This window comes from Alligator mississippiensis, chromosome 4 (assembly GCF_030867095.1).
Source record: "Alligator mississippiensis isolate rAllMis1 chromosome 4, rAllMis1, whole genome shotgun sequence".
NCBI classification, from domain to species: Eukaryota; Metazoa; Chordata; order Crocodylia; family Alligatoridae; genus Alligator; species Alligator mississippiensis.
Window position 1 is genome coordinate 59,205,733 of NC_081827.1, and position 25,470 is coordinate 59,231,202.

The window sequence follows — 25,470 nt, forward strand, 5'->3', positions numbered from 1 at the left end:
CATTGCAGTGAGGAACGCAGTCCCCACTGGGCTGTTTGTATTGTTGGCACTCCCCATACTGGCACAGCACAGGTGGGAAGCCCCATATGCTGGAGCTGGCTGGGGCGGGGAAGGTAGCTGGCTCCAGCACATGGGGCTTCCCTCCCATGCTGTGCAAGTGCGGGGATTGCTGAATGTATGAGATTTGAAAGTACTGAATTGATTTCCTAAGATCACAACAGCCTAGAGAACTTTGTGAAAATATATGCAAATGAAACATGAAAGAACTAGGCAGACAAGGTTCCTTGGGTGAATTTGTCAGCCTGACAAAGGGTTTTTGAACCCAAAAGCTTGCTTAATAACCATTCTCCAACCATTTGGGTTGGTCTAATAAAAGATATCAAATTCACCCAAGGAACCTTGTCTGCCTATGTCCTTAGACCAACACGGCTACAACCTAAATCTATGAAAGAACTAGAGTATTCAAGCTGGGATCCAGCTTTCGTCCTCTACTCCTCCTCCACTGCCCTGTGCCACATCACTCCCTTCTCCCCCATCTGGGTCTTCTTTTGACTCTGCCCCTCTCTGGGGCCGTTTTAGCTTCACGGAGAAAAGACTCTGGAAGCTCGGCTTCCGGTGAGATCTCCCATCCCTCGCCAGCTCCTGTCTGCTCTTGGGCAGCATCGGGACCATCTTCTTCTTCTCCTCTTCGTCACACCTTCTAAGATGCATATTCTCTGAATAAGACCTAAGACCTAGTGCCTGGCAGGTCTTTAGTCATAATACAGGTGTACACATTTTCCTGGTACGTCACAAGCTGAATTTTTTCATTACAATTTTTAAAATTTATCTCCATCTGACATGCGCCAAAAGTAGGAATTAACTCCCCCCTGCAAGCTTGGAGACTTCCTTATCTGCTTGCTATGAATACTTGATTTTGTTTTCAAATAAAAACAAAATATACTAAGAAAATATTTTTTAAAAATTCAATATTTAAAACAATATTTCAAAAAAATATGCCAGACTTTTAAAAAAATAAAGTCTGACACAAAATTGGCTTGCATACCAATTTTTAGTTTAAAAGTCACAGGAGTTCCACTTGTTTCCAGCATGATACTCTAGTCTTCTGATAATTGGAGTTTACTCAATTTGCAATTCCATGAATTTTGTGGAAACCACAAAATCCAGGATTGTCCATGGAAGCAACTTAAAAAAAAATACTGGCTCTCCAGGGGGGAGGGTTTGCCAGTATATGTATATATATTTCTTATTACCTAGATTATTCACTTTTTGCTTACACAGGCAGTCCCCAGACTTATGACAGAATTGGTTCTTGAGAACCGCATCCTAAGTCAAAATGTTACAACTCAGAACTGATTTTTCCCATAGGAAACAATGTTATAAATGGGAGATTGGTTCCTGAACTAAGGCCCAATACCCTATTTTCACCAAAAATAACCTAGAATTTTGTACTCTATCAATTATAGACGAGTAATATAGCTACATTAACGTACTTATATTGTAAATAGCAATCATTGATTTGGAAGGACTTCTTTGAGGTGAATTGGCTGGACTTTTTGAAGGGATGTTGGCTGGAGTCTTCTCAGGAGTCTTGGCTGCAGGTTTTTCTGGAGTCTTGGACACTTCCTTTAAGAAAGCAGACAAGGAAGTTTGGACAGACAGGAGATGAATGACGCAGCGAACTTGTTTGCTGGTGTGACGTGGCATCGGATCAAGCGTTGTAAAGTCAAAACTGACATCAGAAAGTTGAAACAGGGTGTCAATTTATAAACGTAAGTGCAAAACGTTATAACTCGAAACGTTGTAAGTTGAGGACTGCCTGTATTTATATCAAGCTGCATTTAGATGGCAACTTGAATTTAATTAAACACATATAAAACCAGCACTTCATACTTATTAAACAAAACCATAAGTTTTGGATACAGAAACTTTTTTTCTTATCGAAACATGGTGCACATTTACAACTAACTGATATTTTAAATGCTAGTTTTAAATGTTATAGTATTAGAAGTAAGAACTGTGGTTAGTGAATTAAACCAATTATTTCAGGGCACCCTAGGGAAATCTTCTAAAATGTCATTTGAGCTCAAGTTCCTTCTTGCCTTTATTCTCTTTACCAAGGCTATTTTGATTTTTTTTTAACCCCTTTTCAAGTTTTTAGAACTCATAAATCTCATTTTCCCCCTTTTTCACAAGCTGGATGAGAAAAACAAACTGTCCTACTTTTTAAACTCCCAATTGATTTCTCAGCTTTGAATTAACCCATTCAAATGAAGAAAATGTTCTTTATGCACCTGCAGAAGAGTCTACTGCTGGTAAATCTGGTTTAGCACTTTAACAAACTCTGGTTCCAGGTGCTTTGCTAGAGACTTCTATTAGCTCAGTGGGGTGACTTTCTTTAAAACAGCCTCAGAAAACATATATTGCTTGAATGGTTCACCTGAAACTCTGAGATTTATTATGTTTGGCATGCTTGATGGGTGATTCGTAGGTTACTAGTAGTTTTCTAGAATACTGATTACTCTTCAGTAATTAGGCACCTAATATGGTACCTTGTGTTAAGAATACTGGCAAGAAAATGAGGTTTGAGAAAGTGTTTGATCCATCTGCTTCCTTACTGCCTGCAATATAACTTTGCTGTTGGGTATTTCTTGCTTTAATGTTTCTTGAAGTTCTTCCTAAATTTCAACAGCATCTGCAGTACATCAGCAAGCTTTCTGTAGTTTATCCAAGGCTATGGAAAAAGATTTTAGTGTATTTGGCATATCTTTTGCATTTTTATTTAGTCCAGTGTTGACTACTCTAGCTGTGATACTTCCATCAGTTTTGTCATGATTTTCTTCACAGATGGTCATCTGAATAGGCCAGTTCTCAATAAATAGCTCAAAGCAGTCAACCACTGAATTCAATTGTACATCTTGGGGGAAAGTTAGCTTGGATCCCCCAGTTCTCAGTGATGCTGAAGCAGATTGGTTTTTACAGAAGTATTTTGCTATTTCAACATTTTCCTTTATTCCTGGAATACGTAAATCTTTGGCTGAAAGATGCGTCAAGTGAGCACTGCACCATATGTTACGTTTCAGGCTTGCTTCATTATCTTTTTCTAAGTTTCTCCTCATCTTTGCTACATTTACAGCATTAGGTTCTAACACCTGGGATGACTTTGCTGATCCTTTGCATCCAGTGGTATAGATCCTGCATCCTGGGCAGGGTCAAGCCCCTAAGACAAGGGTGGGCAAAGTCTGGCCCATGATCCTGATCGAGCCTGCAGCAGACTCCATTTCCCAGCAGCCCCTACCCATGTTGCTGTGGCCGGTTTCCATGGAGACCCCAGGAATGGCAGGGCAGTGACAGTGTGGGGCCAGGGTTTCCATGGAGACTGGCCACAGCAGTGCTTTCAGGGCGTGCCTCTGGGTGGGGAGCTGCTCCAGGGCCAGGATCTTGTGCCAGTGACAGCATGGTCTGGAGCTGGGCCAGAGCTGTGATCCTATTCTCATACTCCCTGTGCAGGGGTGTACAGGCAGTAGATTGTGGTTTTACCTTAGCTCCAGCCACAAGATCCCAGCCCTGGCACCAGAGCAGCTCCCCACCCAGCCACATGCCCCACCAGCACTGCTGGGGCCAGTCTCCATGGAAACTCTGGCCCCAGGCTGTCACTGCCCCACTGTTCCTGGTGTCTCCATGGAAACTGGCTGCAGCAACGTGGGCAGGGGCTATTGGGAAATGGAGTCTGGCTACCAGCTGCATCTGCCATTTTGCCCACCTCTATCCTAAAACATGAAATATTGTGCCAGATTTTTAAAGCAAAATTAGATGTTTCCCCCCTTATTCTTATAGAGAAGCAAATCAGGCTTTAAGTCCAGAATTTTTAGCAGGAGCTTATTGACTTAACTTACTATTTTATAATAAATGTATACCTTAGCCTATGCTGTATCATCGTAAAATGAAATTTGAATTTAGTTTATTTTTTAAAATGAAAACTTCATTTTAATGTACATTAAAATGATTTAAACTTTTAAAAATCCAAGTTTTTAATTTTTTAAAATTGATTTTTATCCCCCCCTTATCATTTTCTATCTTAATTTTTTGTTTTTAAATTTTAATCTCAACTGGTCTCTGCCCTCTTATGGTACGTTTCATGAATTATCACATTGCAATACTGTCTTTTGGATGGGTTTTCATGATGTCCTGTTGAAAAGTTGTAAAAAGCTTTACCTGGGACTAAGGCCTTTCTCTTTTCTAGCAAAAAGTGCTCTATAAAAATGTATTCAAAGATGCTGTCAGGTTAGATGGGTTGGAAGCACTGATTCCTATTCTTTTGATATCCTCCATGAATTCAGGGTAAGGAACATACTCTAAAGCAGTGGTCTCCAACCTTTTTAGGTCAGAGATCACTTTTGGAATTTAAAGGAAACTCAAGATCTAGCCCCCACCCTAGCAGGTAAGTCTGTGGGGAGGGGAAGGAAGATCAAGGAAGGGTTGTGGTGGGGAGGGTGGGGAAGATCAAGGCCCCAGCCCTAGCTGCCACTCCCTCCCTTACTGCTGGGGCCTTGATCTGCGCCCCTCCCCCCAACAGGGGGAAGGAGCCATGAGTGGCTCGTCTGGGGGGCACAGGGAGTGGGGGCATGCAGCCTGGGAGGGCACGGGGTCACATGCCCCTGGTTCTGCCTGTAGGGCGGGGCAGGATGGGCTTTGGGCTGGGTGGCACCATGCTGTTCCTGGCCAGGCTGTACTCAGGCCAGGCAGCAGTGGAGGCGTGGCAGTGAGGCCACGGAAGGGGGCCATAGGCCCCACAAACCCTGCTCCCAATGCTGCAGCTGCCTGCTGGCCTAGTGGGAACAGTGTGGCACAGCCTTCCAACCTGCAGCTGCAACCTGCTCTCCCCCATGCCCACCGGCCCCTGGTCCCCATGTCCTCGGGGGGGAGGGGGGGACGGAGGGGTTTGCTGGGCTGTTCCCACCAGGCCTAGCCCACGCTGTACTTGGGGTGGGCGGCTGGAGCTCTGGGAGTGGGGTGTGGGAGGGCTGCGGCCCCCTTCCATGGCCTTGCTTATAGCACCACTGCCGCCACCTGGCCCGAGCACAGCCCGGCCAAGAGCAACCCAGCAGGGACATTCCACATCCCGTACCATCCTGCCCCACAGGCAGATTTGGGGGCACGTGCCCCCCCATGCCTCCCGGCTGCGTGCTCCCCCTCCCTATGCCCCCTGGATGAGCTGCTTGCGACTCCATCCCCCACCCTGCACCGACTGTGCAGGGCCTGCCCCTGTTCCAGCCCTGCTACCTACCTTGGAACTGCAGTTCTTGGTGCTGCCCCATTTTAGAGGGGGAGGGGGTACATGCCCCCCACCATCTGTGTGTGGCAGAAGTGACTCCTGTTGTGGGCTGGCCTTTGTGTCCCAAGCCCTGCTGCATGTGCCTGCTGGGTCTCCACCCCTTCCCTCCCCCACCGACTGACCTGCTGGGCTGGGGAGGCATGCACACACATGCACGCACATGCCTAGCCCCTCCCCAGCCCAGGAATGACCTCAGGAGACTCCGGGATCCACCAGTAGATATCAATTTATTGGTTGGTGACCACTGCTTTAAAGAAAGGACTCCCTGGAATATAGTGAGAAAAAAGAGATTTTAGGCCTGACCACTGGAGGTAATGAAGACAGTGATATGGCATGTCTACAGTTGTCTTTAAAAGTTTTCTTACCTTTTATTCTTGTATGTAGAAGTGGGTATATTTAGAGGGTGAGTTTTGGGGAGGCTTGAGGTATTAATGAAAGCAAGGCTTTGCCTTCAGAATTTTGCTACCACCAGAAAGTCACTTAAGTGAAAGACAAACAGTATACAAGAGTATATAAAATACATATTTTGGAATAGGTTCCATTTGCCTTGTTTGCATTTTCCCTGTCATCAGCTTAGCTGACAAAATCCTTTTCTTCCTTTTTCTTTAAAGTTGCAGTGTAAAGGGGGTTACTGATTGCTGTAATTTATGTTAGCTGGATAAGGTTACCATGAGTTCATATGCAAGCTAAGAACTGATAGGGACAGCTGTATTCTTTCTCCTTCTATGTCTGATGCACCCTGTCCTATGTCTGATATACTCTTTACAACACGTTGAGGGCATGGTGTTTGGCATAGAAACCAGATGTCTTGGCTTTGTGCTTGCTGAGCACTTCCCACTCTGCAGGCATTCTGCCCTACATAGCCTTGGTCAGATTCTGCTTTTTACCACTACCTGAGCAGAGTAAAGAAGGTAGTTCAGAGGACAAGAATTTATTCCAATATGTTTCCAGAAATAAACACAGTGAATGATTTTAAGAAAATCCATAGATTCAGATACTTAAAAGCTGCCTGTCAAACTAATATAAATAACACATTCATAAATTGTGAACAATTTGTGGTAGTTTAAAAAAAAAAAGAATGGCCATTTTCAGCGAGTAGAAGGTTTGAATTGACTAATTTCACAAACTGTGTTGTAGAGTAATATTAACTTAGTATTGAGAGAAAAGAATTACAGCACTGACCTCCAGAGGTAAATGATGGCATTGCACTGGTAACTTTCCCTCCTCCCTCACAAGGCAGAAATAATTGTTTGCGAAGAGTCTGGATTCTAGTAAACTCAGAAGGAAGAGACCTAGTTTTTATTAATTGTTGTTAAAAATGTCACTATAAATTACTAATTACTGCTCCTGTAGTAGACTTACAATGAAATATGCTGAGTAATGGAAAGAAGGACGATTTTGAATTAGTTTGAAACATGAGAATTTTAAATATATTGTACTACTAGCAGTGGATACAATAAGGTTTCTTAGAAATGTTAAACCTTTAACACAAAAAATCCACCAAAGTGTATAACCAGTTATTTTATGCATCTTCTAACCAATACAATTATATATACATTGTAGATATCCAGAGGGGGAAGACATTTATAAACTAATTTTGTATGATGGGCAGTGTAGCCACTTTTACTGATCTCATCATTTTGCACTTCTACAAATAACACAATTGTATTTTTCAGTTGCCAAAGCAAGTTTTTCAGCTGTTTGCTTGTTTTTGAAAATTGTTCACATCATTACAAGAAATCACTACCTATGTTTACTCAGATTTCCTTTGAAGTGCATCAGCACATATTGTGCCTACCTAATGTAACAATATCAGTAAGCACAAAACCTACAATTACAATGACATTAAAGTCTAATGAAAGTTGCAAAAGGAAAGGACTATGTAGTTAAGCCTGTCTGCTTGCTATAACTATTAATTCTATTAATAAACTAAAACTATTAATTCTTCCCATAATGCCTAGGTATTACAGTTTCTTAACACTGCCGTAGCTAAGTATTATATTTAGATAACAGTGGAAAAAGCTGAAAGCAAAGACATAGGTACTACAACTACAGCGATTCCTTTTCAACCAGAGTGCCATGGTCGCTGTGAGATCTTTTTTAAGGGTGCCTTGGGGTACTGCACAGTATTAGCACTATTAGATGTGTAAACACCCACACGTGATTTACGAGCTAAACCCAGAGATTTCAAATAGTAATCCTCAGTGTCAAAAAGATTCTGCTCTGTTGTGATCTTTCTGAGCTCTTTGCAATAGAAGACTTGCACTGTTATTGTATTATTTTTTGTAGTAAAAATTGAGTATAGGCTTAAGAGCTAGCATTTGCTGAGGCACGCCTTGAGTCTGAAATAATTGAGAACCACTGAGCTAGAGCCTTTCATACTTCCTAAATTCAGTCCTTAGAACTTTACCATGAGTTCATATGCAAGTGTCACTCACACTTTGCACAGCTCAGGGGAGGGATCAAAATTTCTTATACTGTCAAATTATTTATTCACTGGCCACTATGGAGTTGCATTTGGTAATGACCACTGTCTGGCTATCCTGGACTAAATGTACCACTGGTCTGATCCAGAATGACAATTTCTGTGTTTTTATAATCTATATTTGAAGAAATATGTATTTGATGCTTTTTCCCTTCAGCATCAAGAATACAAGTTTATATGTTTCCATTCTTTTCTTTTAAAAATAGTCTGTTAAGGGTTGCAGAGACTTCTAGATGCTCAGCAAAGCTGAACCATCTGGTGTGTGTGTGTGTGTGTGTGTTTGTGTAAGAATAAAAGTGGTAGTGTTAGAATGATATTATAGCCGTAATGGTCCAGGAATTATGTGATAGGAAAGGATTTCTTTGGGTGAGACCTTTTATTGGACCAACTGCATAGTTGGGACACAGTTAGAAAAACTTTTGAATGCAAAACATTCTTCTTCAATGCAGGTCACCTGCATTGTTGGGGCTGGTGGTCGATTGCTAGTGAGATTGGAGATTTACATTTGTGAGGATCCAGTGATCCCAAAATGGTTTTCAACTGGTAAGACTGTTCTGTAACTATTATTCCAGTTGACAGAAGAGGGGTCACAGCACTGGCACACTCAACCCAGTCAGTGGGTATCTTCTCCAAAGAGATCACATGGGACTGAATCACGCGATTTCAGTTAGATTACAGAAATATGTAGAGGGTCATTCTCAGCAGTCACTTGTCAGCTCAACACCCCCTTCCTCTTGAGGCCCACAAAAGCCTGCATCTGAATATCTTTTAAAAGTGCTATAGGTGTTGTATTCAGGCAGCAAACGAGGCTAGGCTGAGATATTGCTTAGGGCAGGGGTGGGCAAATATGGCCCGCAGGCTGGATCCAACTCACCAACTGATTGTATCCGGCCCATCTGCAGGTGGCTATGACTCATGGAATCCAGTCCATGGGTAATCAGCAGCAACTCTGGCTGGTGCCAAGAGGGCAGGTGGGGTGTTTCTATCGCATTGGGTGGGTGGCCATGACTGCTTCCACTCAGCACGGATGCAGTAGTTGTGCGCTGTGGATTTGGCAGGTGCCCCAGTCTTTACCTGGTACCTGCTGGGCTTGTCCACAGCTGCTGCCACCATCCACCCGGGACTGCTTCCTCTGCAATAGGTGGATAGTAGCATAATCTGCAGACCATTGGCAGCGCATGGGGGGTGGGGCACAGGCACATGTCTCCCCAGGTTTTGGGGCTGACGTTGGGGCATCTGGCTACAGCCTGGCTGGACCCGGTCCAGCAGCCATGGAGGTGGTGGTGACAGTGCCACAATTCCTGTGTCAGTGGTGGGGCATGGGGTGCAGGGCTGCAGCCTGGCCAGAGCTAGCACCTAGCAGCAGAGAGGATGGTGGCATTGTAATTTCTGTGCTGGTGGCAGGGTGCAGAATGTGGGGCTGGGACCAGGGCTTGGCAGCAGGGGGCGATGGCACTGCAATTTCTGTGCTGACAGCAGGATGCGGGGCTGCAGCTCAGCCAGATGCAGCTTCCAGCAGCAACAGGGGCAGTGGTGCAGAATTGTTCCTCCCCCCCAACCACCTCGTCAGCAGTTACATATTGCCTGTGCTGCAGACAGGGCCTGGTTTGGGGATGGGAATCGGGGTGTGTTATGGCTTTGGGGGGGAACAGATGTCTTGTGTGCCTTTTAACTTTTGTTAAAAGGGGGCAGGGAAGATGTGGCTGTTGAGAGGACACCAAAACTCATTAAGTTGCCCAACCCTGGTTTAGGGGGTTTTGTTTTATGTTCCCTTTTAAGTTATATTGTTCACTTGTTGTTTTCCTATTTTATAAGTTATTCTGTTCTCTTATAAGCATCTGGGAGTCTTTGCTGGGAAGGACAGCATTTATATAGAATAAATAAATATATAAAACATAGCATCTCTGTACTCACATTTTATATCAGTAGAATGGATTTCTTCCTGAGATTGTAAAAGCCATGGTGCCAATCACAATAGCTACATGGCTTCAACAGAACTCCTGGGTTTATACCTACTGTGGGTCTAGGCATAATGACTTTTTTTACTAATATGTTAAAAAAAATCATACTGAGAAGTTGTTTAGAGATCCCATTTAGCCTAATAATTTATCCAGTTTATCATTAGCTGCGTTTGTAGAAACAGTGGATCCTAATAGATAGAGTACTGGTCTAGAATTGAGGAGACCTGGGTTCTAGTCAAAGGTCCTTCTACTGGCATGTTGGGTGACCTTGGGCAAGTCTTGTCAACTTTCTGAGCCTCAGTTTCCTCATCTGTAAAGTGAGGGTTGTGGCAGAAGGCCACCTCTGTTTCTCCCCAAAAACTCTGCTCTGTGACAATTTGGTTAGTATGGACCCTGCAGAGGGTACACACCCTACCCTATCTCTTTAGGTAACCTGAGTTGGATACATTCCTGAGGGAGAGGGGAAACCTGCTCCCTCTGCCTATGTGACTGGCATCACATACCTGGGTGAGGGGCTTGGGTTCCCTAGTGGGCTAGAGACTGCCTGTCTGCCCAGCAACCAGTGATGCATTTCAAATTGGTTGGCTTGCAGCCAACAGGTGCTGGCCTAGTTTGGACCAGGTAAATGAGGTCATAAGGGGTATATAAGTTAAAGACTGCCCAGGAGGAGGAGGAGGAGCCATGATGAAAACTCAGAGAGAAGAGCTGGATCATCTGAAACTTGCTCTCTGGACACTCACAATTAATGAACTGCCTGCCTCCAGAGGGAATCTCCACCTGCCTCTGGATGGTACTTGTAAGTAAGCTACCTGAGATCTAACTAGATATATAGCTTGCAGTAACTCAGATGCATGATCAAAGACTACTCCAGCCACCCTGTTTACTCTATGCGATTTCTCTGATACTACTCAACTCTGTACCCTATTCTAACTCTACTCCTTTTAACTAATAAAGTTCTCCTTTGTACCTAGTGTGGGAGACTTACTGGGAGTAGGTCTAGATTATGCCGTGGGGTTCCCTTGGTTCAGCTGACTAAGTGAGACCACTACTTGTGCTTCTGACTGAGGGAAGCATCCCAAGTTCTTGAAGCGAGTCAAGTACCTCAAGGGCTACTAGGCCTGTGTTTCCCAGGGGGCACCATGCCAGGATCTAGCCCGTCCCTGGGTGGTGGCAGCAATACCCCCAGGCTAACGGGTGTGCTCCAGGAAGGGGGCTGGCCAGACATGAGGCACCCCCAGGGAGGCACTTAGAGCCTGCAAGGTGGTCAGGCACAGTGAGGTGGCTGGCTCAGTGCAGGAGCACCCCCTACTGGCCCATCACAAGGGTAATAATCTTACCTCTTTTGTAAAGTACTTTGAGATCTATCAATGAAAAACACCATAGCAGACCTAGGTGGTATTATCATCATTATAATCTGTTATGGCTTATTTCCCAATTGAAATTTTATATAAGACTTTGGAAATGAAAGACAGTTTTTAGCCAAAATAATTTATATAAATTAAAATGAAACCCAAACTTTTGGGGAAAAAATGGTGATTGCTCTTTAAAAGGCTTTCTTAATTATAAGTGTCACTATTTTAAGCTGTTCATCTTTACAAGAAATCTTGAAATTGTCAAGCAAAATATAGGATCATTCAGGCTTAAAGGAGCCTTTACATATAGGAGATGCTTCATAAGACCATTTTTTCTCTTCTATAGACAGATTTCTGTAGTAATGTTTTAATTCTTGCATATCTTATGAAATTTACCCAGCCCAATTTTGAGTTATATTTAGACTTGGCAGAATACAACTTTTTTTTTTCTATAATCTTGATGGCTAAAATCAGTTTTTATTTTTTAATTGATGTTTATTGATTTAAATTTTCAGGATTGTGTGCCCAGCCTGGGGCGGGAAGCAGTTCCTCAGTCCCCATGGCCCCTTAGGGGGTGATCCCTGCTTGGCAGGTACCACCACAGGGGTGGCCTGGCCCATTGATGGCCCTGGCCTCCCGCCTCTCTGGGCACAGAGGCAGCAACTGAGCCCTGGGGGCACCCCTGTGTACCTTGCCCCTATGACCTCTTCCTAGGTTCCTAGAGCTCCTGCCTGGCCTGGCCTGGCCTGGCCCCTGTGTGCTCAGGCCAGGGTGTGCAGGGGGTACCCCCAAGACCCAGGTACTGCCCCCACACTGCCCAGAAGGGAGGAAAGCCATGGCCATTAAGGAGCCAGGCTGCTGCTCCACTGGCGCTCACCAGCTAGAGCTTGCCCCCTAAGGGTTTGCGGGGAGCAGGTACCTGCTTCCCACCCTGGGTTGGTGACAGGTGAAAAAGATGTTTATCAATAAAAATTGAATCCTGCCAAATCTAGTTATATTGTAATAAATAAGGGAGCTGGTCCTCTGATACTGAATGCAATCAATCACTTCCACAAATGTTCAAACATTTAGAGACATAGCAAAATTTAGATCTTACCTTTCTGCATTCATCCAGATTTTCATAATGGTGCCTATCACTGTAATGTGCGAGAGCCTAGATGGGGTACACAAGGCATCCTAGATGGGGTGCACAAGGACATTGCTATCCATACCCGGCATTTGGTTTTTTGGGCTAATGAATTATTACAATATTAACTAATGTGTGCCAACTTATTATGAACACCTGGGTATTTAATTGGGTACTGTGTCATAAGATTCAATGGAAACAGTGGCCTATGAGCACATGGTATTGGAACATGTTTTGTCATCAAGGAAAATGTTGACTTTGGTTCTTAACTGATTAGTTTATTGTTCACTTATTGCAGGAAAATGGAATGATCTTGTTTCACTTTATTTATTTATGTCAAACCGAAATGGGAATATTATAATAAAAACATGTGTTTCCAGAAGAAAATATAGCTAGGTAAATATGAACAGATGTCTCATATGCCTTTTAACTTTTGTTTTGTAGAGAAACATTAATTTTAATCAGAGCAACGGTAGCATTAGCTCAGCCTCGTTGAGTAAATACACTTTTAAAAGAGTGCTAGTAACTGATTATAATATGTTATATAAACAAAACAAACTTCTGGAAGTGTTGCCAGCTACTGGAGACCATTCATAGTTGAATTATACTGTAATGGAGCATGAACAGGAAGGATAGGCAAGGAAAGTAACCTCAAAGTATTCTCTGGGTGTGGATACATGTAATAATTGTACTGTTCCAAGAATATCAGTAATTAGGAGCCAGACTTTCTGGCAATTGACTAGGGCTTAGTGCATCCCAAGCTGATTTGGGGGTGGAGGGCTGGCTAGCCAGCCAGCCAGATGGTTTGGGTGGTTGCTGCCAGGCCCCCTGGTTCTGCATTTGCAGGAGGTACCTAAGATCTCTGCATCTTCCTACAGGTTTAAAAGGACTTTCTCTACAGAGCCACTCAATTACTGCCATTGCCTGTAATCAACCCACAAGTGGTTAGGGTTCAAGGAAGTGCCTGAAAGCCACTCAATTAACTTGCACTGCTGGAAATTGCACAGAGATGTGTGTGCAGGGCAAGGCAGGGGGCAGGACTGCAGCAGGGAAGCCTAGGAACAATGAATGGCCCAATTCACATTGACCAACCATGGTACTAATTACCCATTGTGGAGTGTCTTCAGTTTTCCCTCACCCGGCAATTGATGGATGTTTACATTTAATGGTGCACCAACCTCACAGCCCTTCTCCCATCCCCCTACCTCAGGAACCCAGAAGTGAGCTCCAGCCAGCCCACTCACCTAGCCAGCCTTCCATCTCCATCGTCTACCCCAAGTCACTCAGGGCCAGGTCCATTGCCAGCAACTGAAAGGCTTTCAGGAAATGTGCTTTTTTTATAGCTGCAGCATGAGACTGACTACATGGGGAGACCCAGAGCACGCAACTCCTAGAGATGCAGAAGCAGGGGTCCAGGCAGCTCCCCCACCCCCTCCCCAAATCAGCTTGGCACTTTGTGGACTTCAGTGAAGTGCAGGCAATAGAAGTCAGGGCTGTAGAATTCTGGCTAGTTGCTATGCAGTGGAGTTTAGTGTGGAATGAATGCTTGGAGGAATGACTAGACAATCTTGGAAAGCTTGGTGTCTACACATAACACTGAACCAGTTCATGGAGGACTTGTTCAAAGTAATACCTGATGCTCCAGGAGTTCTTCTGAAACATTCCAGGAAATTTAAACCACTCAAAACTGACTTGTATGTCTGAACACATGTGATTTAGGCTAGGAACGGACATTACACAAAAAACAGTTTAAGTGATCAGAAGCTGGGTTAAACCTGTAACAGAACAGATGTTCAGTGCACATAAACCAGTTTGAAAATGGCTGAAACCAGTTTGAGAAAAACCTGGTTGAATGTAATATCAGACTTAACTGATTTGGGTCAAACTGGTTTATGCAATGCCTGTCCCAGACCCCTTGCTGGTTTAAGCTAAATCACACACCCCCAGAATCCTGGCATGCTCTCTGGGCTGGGTGGGGCTCTCTGTTCCACATCAGGGTTGGCCCCTCCCCTCTGTTCCCTGGCTGCAACTACGGCAAAACTGTGGGCTTCTCCCCCTCCTCCCCCTCACCACTCCCTGCTAAGCAGGAATTCCCTTCTCCCCCCTGCCTTGCAGAGAGGTGTCTGTGTATTAGCTAGAAGACCACATGCTGGCTACAGTCTGTGCTGAGTCAACAGACAGAATCAACAGGAAGCTGGTAATGTCCCTCTGTTGTTTACTTAATGGGGTGATAAACACTGAGTTAGGGGTGATAAACACTGTTATCAAATTCCCTATTGGACTAATTCCAGCATCCTGCTGGGGCCTGACCACCCCTCCCCCCCGCCTCAGCTCAGTGCTGTGGAACGAAGGGAGGGCTGCTCTAGCACCTCTGGCTTCTAGCCTGAGCCACTGCAGGCATGTGCCTGCAGTTTGCGATGTCTGTCTGGTTACAAAACTGATTTAACTTAGCCAGGTTAGAGTAACCTGCAAAGATTGAATAAATTCAGGCTCAGGCTTTTTGAATGTCTGTCCCTAGCCTTAAAGTGGTATGTGTGTCCTCGCCTAACACCTTCTCCTACATTGTGCCTGTAGGCTCAACCCAGAACAAGGCATGGAGCATAAGAGCCCAACCCAAGGAAAGAAGCTTTAGGAGGGATTGTGAATCAGATACATCTTAGAATGGCAAAGCTTCCTAGGCTTTCTTATTTCTAAGGCACTGGGGAGTAGTCATTTGCTGCTAGTCTCATGTTTACTCATCCGTGCTGGTCAGTGAGTAAGGTGTGCTCTCTTACTTTTCTGCATGAAGGCTGGAGTTCTGGGTAGCTCACCCTCCTACATGAACTCATCCAAGCCTCAATCTACTCCCACAATCTTTTATTATTGTCACGGTTGCTCTTTATTATAGGAACATCCCCAGTACTTTTTTAGTGCCTTCATTTGGACAATCAAAACTTTCAGATTATCAAAATAGAAATATGGACAAAGCTATCTCACTGGTCCATATTCTTTTTCTGTGACTATCTGTATTGGTTGAGAACTGATTAATATAAAAACTCTGTAACTTCATTCCTAATAGTCTAGATGTGCAGGTCCACTGAATATGCAAAGCAGAGGAGCAGGCCCTGAATAGGTAGCTGTGGACTGCAGATCTGGGCCCTGAACTCTTTGGATCCTGTTTAAAGTAAATCAAGATGCTTCCCCTTTGTGCACCTCTCCAATTATCCTTCAGGAAGGAATGAATGTTCAGAAAGATAGCAGAACTAGCAGTGGGAATTGTGGTAAGGTCTCAAGATATCATTTAACTCTGTAATTCTTATCTAATTGACTGAATGGATTCTCAGAGCAAGGCTGCTTCCTATATCTTTGCTTCATCCCCACTGACCATCCAAGTTCAGGGGTGTGGGAAAACCTGTTTTGCCACCTTCGCTCTTTGCATAGACATACTGCACAGCAGGGCACACCGAGCATAAGGGTTGCTAGTATCACTTACATGTATTTTCCTTCTGATCACTAGAGTGGTAATGGAAATAATTAGGCAAACTATATATGATTCTAAGAAATGAATCATGCCCCACAGAGGACAGCAACCTCCCTCCCCACTTTGCCACACCCTCAACCCCTTCTCGTTCTTTTGGGAGGACAGCATTCCTCCCCCCCCCCCCCAAAAAAAAAAAAAAAGAAAAAAGAAAAACAAGTCATCCTACCAAATATGACTGGGGAGTAGAGAGTAGAAATTCCTTCTGACCCCCAAACAGGCAATCAAGACAACCCTGAACAAGACCTATGAGCCTGGCATCTAAAAGGTGTTTTTCATTATCACTAAGAGTTCTGGTATACTCTGATAAATCTCCTATCTCTGGCTTTGATTGTTCTCAGCCATCACAGCTGTGCAGTCTGACATTTCTTACTTGCTCATGGAAGCTGTAGTATTGCCTGTAAGTGAAACTGAAGTCCCCAAAAAGACATCAGACTTGTCTCAAGAAGGCTGATTTGTGGTGACATTGCCCTATTTAGTGGATTTTGCAGTTTGTGCAATGCATGCATGTGTGATACTGTTATTGTGTTGGGGTTGATGCTTGAAAGTTTGGCCCTACCTCTGATCATCGCAGCTGAACCTAATCAGAAGGTAGGACTGACTTCCTTTAAAGGCCTTTAATGGAACAAGCAAACAGGGTATTTTGTTGTGGGGTATCTTTTATAGGGGTGGGAGATTAGGCCCTTAACCCAAATATAGAAGAACACAACTGTGCCATCAAAATAAGAGGCTATAGGTGTGGCAGGATGACAGGACGTGTCAAAATATAGGAACCCACCCATCCTCAGGTTGGTTTTTAGAGCAAGTTATATGTGCATAAAGTGACCCTGGATGGAGTTCATATGGGAGATGATCAAAAGGTTGGAAAACAGCTGAGAACAATGAAGGAATTTAAATAGGATTTTGAGCTTGTAATGGAGGAAAAGAGATGAAACTTGATACATAACTGAGAAGCTTCAGACACCTTCTAAAATAGACTTCTGAATAGCTTGTCCAGGAAACTCTTCCAGCACTCCACTCCTCAGATAGTTAGAAACCTTCTAATTTCCCATTTAACTATTCATGACAGATTTATACCAAATATTATTTAGTAACAGTATTATCCTTTAACGTAAACATGGCTTTACCCTTCTGCTATTTATCTCCAAAGGTATTTATAAAGAGTAGTCACCTTCCCAATCAACTTTTGTTTTGCTGATCTAAACAGTCAAGAAATTTAAATTTTTTGCCATAGGGTAAATTGTTGATTCCCTTAACAGCTCTTCTCTGCATCTGTTCCAGTTTAACCTTATTTTGAGCATAGGCCTGAGCAGTGCACAACACTCTAAATGAGATTTAATTTTCTTTGAAATATCCAGCTCAACTAGGCTTTTGATCAGTTTTATTTTACTCTCTGACCTCTGAAAGATGGCTCTCTTTGCTAAACTTTTTTTGAATGGCTTAATACTGATCAATCATTTTGACATCAAAAACAACGAGCAAAAAAACAACAAAAAAGCATGATCTAGATAAACACAGATACTGCTTTTACTTAATAAAATTGAAACGTACAGTGAAATGACTTTGGTTCTGAAATAACATTGAATTATTTTTATATCAAGGCATATTAAAACCATGGAAATGAAGCAGTGTCTTATTGTATAAATATAAGAATATTATTATCAATTAGTTTCTTAGGAAATAATATGCTTACTGATACAGGTGCTTGAATAATTAACAAATTATTATGTAAGAGCTGGCATGTTACCAGGTGCATGGATATGAAATATAAATTCAAATGTAACATGTTGAGAGAATATGTGGTGGACAACACTTAACATCAAGTGTAGTCACTGAGCATTTACTTTCTTAATATGGCCATGATAGTGCAAAGCATATTTTTAGTTTAGCTGCTGAGTTTTGATCATGTTCTTTTGAGCTCATACTTCATTAATGTCGGCATTATCAAAGAGCCTGAGTTTTGGTGGGCTGCAAGTGCCAAACTCCTTTGAGAATCTGACCCAGAGGTCCCAGTTTAGCAAATATCTTACTATTGATCCTCAAGTAGTTTGCTGTAGCAGTTTGGACTTAAATATTTTCTTAAGTGCTTTTTTGATTTATAATGCACTCTCTTTGGCTGTATCTATACATATTTTTTGGGGGGGTGTGGGGGGTTGGATCTCCTACGTGTGCAGCATGCTACTAAAGCTCTAACAGCATCCTGGAGTAGGAGCATCAATGGAACATTAGTGCAATTATGATTACAAAAAAAATTATTGACCACTGCCAATGCAAATGTGCTTGGGGTGCCAGAGAACAATATCGCACTAATTAAACAATCTTCTTGAAGTTACAAACAGTTTGGTACAGGTGGATAACAAAGTACGGGAATTTTTACCTTTGTAGGACTTCAGTCCTTGTAAAGCATCAACCTAGTACTAGCTGCCTAGATGTAAATTTAGCCCACAGTGAATAGGCTGGTAATTTTGCCTCAAACATATTGAATGTTGTGGGAACTGCTAGTTTCATAAAAATTATATGAATTATGGGTATTTAAATTGTCAGTATTGGCATGCCAAAAAGGGTGAATTTTGAGTGGACCTGGCTAGCAAGTCTTACTTTCCAGAGAGATCATATTAATTCTGCTTATCCAAAAGATTTTTGCAAGCATGCTGAAAACAAAAAAACTTAAATGTGTATGATGGTGTGAAAGTAAATGGCTTGTAAGAAGCATGTTGGCAGAATGAAATTTAATTCAACATTCTCTGGGGCATGGTGATATCCCTTACTCTCCGTGATTGGCAGCAATGGCAGCCATGCTTAGCAGGGCATTTGAGAGTTTTAAGTCTCAGGTGAAATTTCTTGCTTGCTAGCATAAAAATGATTGGATCTAAGCAACTGCTAATACTGCAGATTATTTCAGTGAGTTTATAAATGGTAAATATGGTGCTTACATTGCCAGAGTTTAATTGGTAACTCACTCTGTAAATTAATACTGCCATCATCATTACATGATAAGGAATGAAAGCAACAGCAAAAACGATCAGAGCAGCTGAAACCAACATTAGAGGTTTAGCATTTTTATTCCTTCTCTTTTGACGCTTCTTCAGTTGTCGTAATTCTTTAAGAGTCAACATATAGCATATACATATCACTGTGATGGGAATTAAGAATCCAAATACAATTCTGGAGACTGTGAATGGTATTACAATATGTAAAGGTTCTCCAATGTTATCCAAGCAAGCTGCAGTGACATCTTGTCTTCTAACAGAAAATGTGTAATAAAAATCAGGAATTGATTCAATAAAAATAAAGATCCATATTGCAATTGTACAAAATGTGGCCTTGCCTTTGTCCCACCACTTTAGGGAGCTGATAGGATGGACAGCACCAACATACCGGTCAAAGCTGATGAGTGTCAGAAAATAAATACTTCCATAGATATTAATATCAAAGAATATTCTTCTGAACTGGCAAAATATCTGACTGGAGTACATGGCTAGCTTCTGAAGATTATAGTAGACTGAAAAAGGAACCATGAGAATCCATGTAATGTCACACAGTGCCAGATTGAATAAAAATATGGTGCTAGTTGTCCATGACTTTCTGCTGCATGCATAATAGAGTAGTGCAAGGATATTTCCCAGAAATCCCAACAATAAAGTAAAAAGACAAACAATAATCAGAAAGTAACAATACCACTCCAGTTTACTATTGGTATTGCAGAAGAAAGTGATACACGTAGCATTCTGCATTTTTCCATCAACTCTGCCTAAAGGGAAAAGAGAGACCAAAAGCCTTTTAAGTAAAAGCATGGATTAAATTTGTCAAGCTTGTAATTCAGAATTCCTGAGATTAATCCACTTTGTTAATATCAACAAAAGCCATTCAAAATATAGTATGATGTAATAGTTCAACAATATGCATATATATTGTTTAAAAAAAAATGCATCTCAAGCTTGCTTTATGGCAGTAATTCTCAACCAGGGTGTAGCAATATCTGGGGGTACCTTGATATCTTTTAAAGGATGCCACAGGGTACCATGCAATATTGGTACTGTTAGGTGTGCAAACATGATAAACAAAATAAACCCAGAGATTTAAAATATGAATCTGTAGTGTTAAAAACATTCTGATCTGTTGTTGTCTTTCTGAGTTCTTTGGAACAGAAAAACTGAGCTATTATTTTTCCATAGTCAAAAAATGAGTGAAAACTAAGAGAGAGCCTTTTTTGAAGGGTGGCTTGAAGCAAAAAAGGGGCGTCTCAAGTGTAAAAAAGTTGAGAACTACTGCTTTATGGCAACATCAGCATTGCCTGTCATCATGAATCTAAATTACAGCATTTATTTTCTTACTCTTTTACTTTATATTTGTAAATAAATTAATCACTGGTGAGAGACACCAAGTTTATTATGAGGGACACATTTATTCACAGAGGAAACCTAGACACAGCTTGATTAGTGGCATGCAGCTTCACTTCTACCACTGACTGATGTGCTTGCACTCTGTTTCAAAGAAACAACTCCAAGGACATTCTTGGCCTGTCTGCCTTCAGTGTCTGCATGAGTGCTTTTGATAGTGACACTTATGCCCACCTGCTCAATGGCTAGTGGATTGAGACTTGGGGCTCTGAATCAAGGCAATTTGACATGAAATATTGGTCCCTGAAGTCAATGGCATATTCCTCACCTACAGTACTGGATGGGCTCCTTTTTATTTTTTTATACATGTCTAACAATAATATTCCAGTTTCAACACACTGCAGTTACTAAACCTAGAAGGAATTAATTTTGTTCTTTTCACCACAGAGTTTCATAGTTTCAAAGTTTGTGGGGTTGGAAGGGACCTGAGCAGATCATCAAGTCTGACCCCCTGCCATGGCAGGAAAGAGTACTAGGGTCAAATGACCCCGGCAAGGTGTTCATCTAACCTCCTCTTAAAGACCTCCGGGGTAGGAGCCAACACCACTTCTCTCAGAAGTTGGTTCCAGATCCTAGCTGCCCTGACAGTGAACTAGTGCCTCCTGATATCTACCCTCTGCCAGCTTGTGACCGTTATTTCTAGTCACTCCTGGTAGTGCTCGGGGGAACAGGGACTCCCCCAGTGCCTGCTGGTCCCCTATGACTTGTTTGTAAAAAGCCACTAGATCCCCCCTCAGCCTTCTCTTGTGGAGGCTGAACAGGTTCAGGTCCTTTAGCCTCTCCTTGTAGGGTCTGCCCTGCTGCCCCCTGATCATGCGAGTGGCCCTCCTCTGGACCCTCACCATGTTGTTCACATCCCTCCTGAAGTGCAGCGCCCAGAACTGGATGCAGTACTTCAACTGTGGCCTGACCAGTGTTGCATAGAGGGGGAGGATCACCTCCTTGGACCTGCTTGAGATGCATCTAAACATGCATGACAAGGTACAGTTGACCTTCCTGACTGCGTCTCCACGCTAACGGCCCATGTTCATTTTGGCATCAATAATGACTCCAATATCCTTTTCTGCCTCTGTACTGATGAGAAGGGAGTTCCCCAGCGTGTAGGTAGGCTGCTGGTTCTTCCCCCCCCCCCCCCAGGTGCAGTACCTTGTACTTGTCAGTGATGAAACCCATCCTGTTCTCATCCGCCCACCCCTGTAACCTGTCTAGGTCCGATTGCAGCCTGTTCCTCCCTTCTAGTGTATCCACTTCCCACCACATCTTAGTGTCATCTGCGAACTTGAACAAGGTGCTTTTCACCCCCTCGTCCAGGTTGCTGATGAAGATGTTGAACAGTGCGTGTCCGAGGACCGAGCCCTGGGGAACCCCACTGCCCACATCCCTCCAGGTCAAAAAAGACCCGTCCACCACCACTGTCTGGGTGTGGCCCTCCAGCCAGTTAGTGACCCAATTGACTGTGTAGGTGTCAACGCCACAGTCCCCTAGTTTTTTAATGAGAATGGGGTGACAGACAGTGTCGAAGGCCTTCCTAAAGTCCAGAAAGACTACGTCCACTGCTACCCCTTTGTCTAAGGATTTTGTGACCTGGTCATAGAAGGTCATCAGGTTGGTCTGACAGGACCTGCCTCTAATGAACCCGTGTTGGTTGCCCCTAAGCATAATCTCCCCTGCTGGCCCCTTGTGAATATGTGCCAGGATAATTCTCTCAAAAAGTTCCTTGCACAAACCTAGTTATTTTAATTTGACATATGGTATGTGTTGGGAAAGTAGTAGGGCTGTGCAAAGCTTCAGTCCCTGATTCAGTTTGGCGCAGAGTCGGCCTGATTCAGTGGCCGAATCTCTGAATCTGAATTGAATCGGGAGACCCTTTAATTTCTCCGAATTAGATTGGAATCCTCCAAATCAATTCGGAGAGATTCAGAAAGATTTGGAGATTTGGACATAGACACAGCTTTAACTGTTTTTTCTACAGACTTCTAGGTAGCAGGCAGGTCATGAATGCTGCAATGCTGGGGCTCATGGAGTGTTCCACAGGAGTGTGGGGGGCTTCCCAGTGTGCTCGGCAGCAGACCCGGAAGTGGGCCAGAAGCACTTCCAGTCCACTTCCAGGTCCACCGGGTAGCACGCGGAGGGATGCTAATGGCACAGTAGACTAATTAGAATTAATTCTAATTCTACACGTAATTAATTCTAATTAGTCTACTGTGCCATTAGCGTCTCATGTAGGTGCACTCACTGAGTAGCGTAATGTGTAGCATTCCATATTTTTCATAGTTAAAATCTTGCTGTAAAAGGGAGAAAATAAGGATGCAGAAAATAAAGGGAGAAAATATTTCATAAGTCAAGTAAACTAGTTGCTCTTGCATTTATTTGAATAATACGGTTCTTCTGCTACAATGAGATTTGGTTTCAAATGTTTGATTTGAGTTTTGATTAGTAGTCACCTTTAGATGTTATGCCTTGCACTTATTTAAAGTTCTGGAATAAATTAATGCTTGCCTTCACTTAGGGTTTATTTTCATGTGTAGTTATTCCTATTAGTCTTGATTTAACTATATCCAATTATCTCCTCGTGTGGGTGCTCCATTCCCATAGCTTTCCAACATCTTGCACGAATGCCCAGCAGCATTATTGTTTCTGCACCATTGAGCGTGGAGGCTCGGGCCAGAGCCCAGGACCTCCTCCTTTCCAGGGCAGTGTCCCTCTTATTGAACCACAGGGCCTTTCCAGGCCTTTCTCCTGGCCCTATTTATGTTCCCTTTTTGGCTGTCAAGTGAAGTTCTGGAGAAGACCTTAGGAGAGTTCTGGGTAGCGCCTTACCCATGGTCTTTTTGTTAGATTTCAAAGCATTTTGCTGGGAAGCAGAAGATAGAGGTTCATGCCCCCTCTGGATGAGGTGGGCCCTGGCTAACTGCACGAACGACTAGGCTATTTGGTAGTTTTTTCCCCAAATCATACTTCTGGGAACTTACACACAATTATGTGCCTACACAGGCAATTCCTTTCTGCCTCAGAGCACATGTGGTCACAGTCGAGTTTTCCTAAGCATGCCTAGGTCGGAATCACAGAACAAGTATAGTTATGCAGGTGGAAACAATCTAAAATCTGCATCAGCTTCCAGAAATGGCACTTACATGGTTACATTTTGATGTGTAAAGGTGATATAGGATTTATACCAAAATTGGCAACTGCCAAAGACGACTTATCAAATGGAGATTCCACTGCTATTTTTGTAAATCTATGGCTGTGCAACAAAGCACACTTACACATTTCGGGGGATATCAATGGGCTAAGACTACTGGATGAAATTAAAAAGAAGAGTTTTTTTCATTAGGAGCTTAGGATCCAAAGCAGACATGTGACTTCTGAAATGGGAAGACATTGTCTAATTCAGTATATTTAATTAATGGGGAATGTTTGCTCCCTCCTATTTTATCGGCTACAGAAATGTACTTTAATTTGGGGTAAACATATTTTTTAAATTATTTTTTTCACTGTACTGTACGGGTTTACTTTTCTCCAGTAGATGATTATTAGTTTTTCTCATAAACCCTTAAACATGGAACAGATCTAAAGGATAGTATATAGTTTAATAAAATGCTAGTTTTGTTAAAGTTCCATATTCTCCCCCTATTTAAATACTTCTAAGAAATCACTGGTGGCATGGGGCCAGTCCCAATGCATACAGGGTCAGAAGAGCTCTGCTGGCTGCAGCAGTAGCTGTCTCCTGGCCCCATGCACATTGGGAGGGGACCTGATATGCACTAGGCCAGGAGACAGCTGCCGCAGCAGCTATCAGAGCTCTCCTAGCCCCATGTGAATCAGGTGGGGCTTTCCTGCCTGACAGGGGCTTTGCTGGGAGCTGTCCTAGGTTTGGGGCAGCTGCTGGCAAGCTTTCTGCCAGGCCAGGGTAGGGAGCATGGGGCTCACCAGGAGTTTACTTGCTTGGGTTCCCAGCCCACCCACCTGCCGAAGCAACTCTGTGCAGTAGTGAGTGGAAAGTGAGTGGAGGCTGAGTTCCCAGCTCCATGCTGTGCAGAGCTGTTCTGGGGAGAGATAGGGGCTGGATTCCCAGCCCCTGCTCACCCTCTAGAGCAGTCAGCTCTGTGCTGGGAGCTAGGACAAGGGGCAGACACTTCCCCAGTCCTGATGCTGATCAGCTACTGGCTTCTGGGGGGAGCTGGGAGCAGAGGAGCACCAAGACTGGGGACAGAGTTCCCTGTCCCCTGTGGCCCCCTGCTGCCTAGGCTAACTGGGAACAAATTTAGTTCCAGTCAGCTGAGGCAGCAGGGGACAGGGAACTCTCTGTCCCCAGTCCTGGTGCTGCTTTGCTTCCAGCTCCCCCCAGGAGCTAATTTGCTCCCAGTCAGTGTCTACACAAGTGCTACTGTGCAGTAATTACTGCACAGTTAATTTAGTAACTGTATTTACAGGTACTTGCTAACTGTGCAGTAGCCTAATTTACTGCACAGTAAATACCCCACATGTATAGATGGTGACAGATTACTGCACAATAGATTAGTCTACTATTCAGTAAAACATCTCATGTAAACACCCCCACTAGCATTGGGAGCCAACTTTTTTGGCAAGTTTGCCACAAATTAGCTCTGTACCCTCCCCAAGTGCCACTTCAACCCCTTTTCTGCAGCTTATCTTTCTGCTTCCTTCCTTTTGCTGCCTGATCAAGATGATGCTCTGCTTTCTGCTTCTTCCTCTGTGCTGTCTATCCGATGTTTCTGCTTCCTGTCCTGTCTGCTCTTGTACTGCTTGTCCCATAATTTGCCACATGCAGAGGCTGCCCATGCCACCTGTGGCACCTGTACCACAGATTGGCCACTCGTGGTCTACAGTACAGGAACCTTAGTGTTCAGTATTTGTTTTGGGTTCTGTTTGAGGGGAGGGAGAGGAGAGGGGTTGAAATATTTTACTATTATTGTTTATTATTCATAAATAATAAACAGACACAGAAGTGCATGGAGGCCACAATTGAGGTTAACTGCCAACAGTGATAGTCATCATATAGTTCAGCCTTTTAGGGCTTACAGGCTACAGAACAATATAGACAAAGCATGGGAAAGAAAACAAGCAGAGAATGTCAAAGTGGCTTTCCTGAGATAACACAGCAGGTTGGTAGTGGAATGGAACTTGGGTCTCTCAAGTTCCCTGAGAAGACTTCATGGCTGCCCATATGAAACTGAAGGGAATTTGATAGTGGTTGCATCATCAAAACTTCAGCTTCTTTCAGATTTAGTGCCTTACTGTGCCATGGAATAATAACTTACACTACTTTACCT

At 43.3% G+C, this 25,470-nt stretch overlaps 1 protein-coding gene across 7 annotated transcripts in view; it reads left to right on the top strand.

The window, feature by feature from the left end:
- TMEM117 (transmembrane protein 117) overlaps window positions 1–25,470 on the top strand; it is a 397,723-nt gene that overhangs the window by 21,134 nt on the left and 351,119 nt on the right. The window lies entirely within an intron of this gene.